The sequence below is a fragment of the Ovis canadensis genome, chromosome 21, assembly GCF_042477335.2.
Source record: "Ovis canadensis isolate MfBH-ARS-UI-01 breed Bighorn chromosome 21, ARS-UI_OviCan_v2, whole genome shotgun sequence".
NCBI lineage: Eukaryota > Metazoa > Chordata > Mammalia > Artiodactyla > Bovidae > Ovis > Ovis canadensis.
The window spans coordinates 60,801,641-60,803,090 of NC_091265.1; positions in this window are offsets into that span (position 1 = coordinate 60,801,641).

The window sequence follows — 1,450 nt, forward strand, 5'->3', positions numbered from 1 at the left end:
CCATCTTCGCAATTTCTGTGGTTCTTCGTGGCCTTGGCCTCACGTCTCATTTGCTCCCAGCAGGGTGGTGGGATCAAGTTCTAGGGAGGGGGAAGGAGCGTCATTTTTAGGTTCCCATCAGCAACAGGATTTTGCCATCACCTCTAAATCTGGATATGCAGAGTCATGTGGGTGAACATAACATGATTTTTACCATCCTCACTCATGGCTTTTCTTCTATTTTAAAGAAGAACCTAAAAACTGGAACTAAGATCATGGCTGTAGCCATGAAATTAAAAGACGCTTGCTCCTTGAAAGAAAAGATATGACAAACCTAGATAGCATATTAAAAAGCAGCGACATCACTTTGCCAACAAAAGTCTGTATAGTCAAAGCTATGGTTTTTCCAGTAGTCATGTGTGGATGTGAGAGTTGGACCATAAAGAAGGCTAAGAGCTGAAGAACTGATGCTTTCTGATAGTGGTGTTGGAGAAGACTCTTGAACAGCAAGGAGATCAAACCAGTCATTCCTTAAGGAAATCAATCCCAAATATTCACTGAAAGGACTGGTGGTGAAGCTGAAGCTCCATTACTTTGGCCACCTGATGTGAAATGCCGACTCATTAGAAAAGGCTCTGATGCTGGGGAAGATTGAAAGCAGGAGGAGAAGGGAGCAACAGAGGATGAGAAAGTTGGATGGCATCACTGATCAATGGACATGAGTTTGAGCAAACTCCAGCAGATAGTGAAGGACAGGGAAGCCTGGCTTACTGTAGTCTGTGGGGTCGCAAAGAGTTGGACAAGACTGAGTGAACAGCAACAACAACAAAAATGGGAACACTTCAATCCTAGAATTTAATCTCTCCGCCTTTTTTCCTTTTAATCTATTTTTGGCTGCTGGAGTACAGGCTCTAGGACTGAGGCTTCAGTACTTGCCACAGCGGGCAGAGTCAGAAGTCGTGGCCGACAGTTGCCCTGTGGCATGTGGGATCTTCCCAAACCAGATCTTTTTCTAAACGGAACAGGTGTTTCCTTCATTGGCAGACAGATGGTTTCTTTACCACTGAGCCACCAGGGAAGCCCAGGAGTTAATCCCTTAACTTTTGTGTTTTGTTTCTCTATCCTAGACCTCGAGAGTAAGCAGGGAAGAAAGGACGTGGCCCCCTTTCCACTCAGTTAACCGTGAGGATGAGCGGACGAGTTAGTTTTGCTGTTGATAAACCGGAGAAGGGCACCTCTCCAGGCCTCAAAGCTCGAGGGGCCCGTGGCTGAGCCAGAGGTGCAGGGCCTAGAAGCTCCTGATAGGAAGAATCAGAGATAAATTATAAGTCGGAACGAGGGATTGCAGCTCAGCTGGTAGAAACGCCGGCAAGGACCGGCGCAACTTGCTCAGCAGCCTCTCTGTCCCGGGCCGGAAAGTTGAGCGCCCGGAACCTTGACACGCGAACTTCCCCCCAACCCGGGCGCTTTT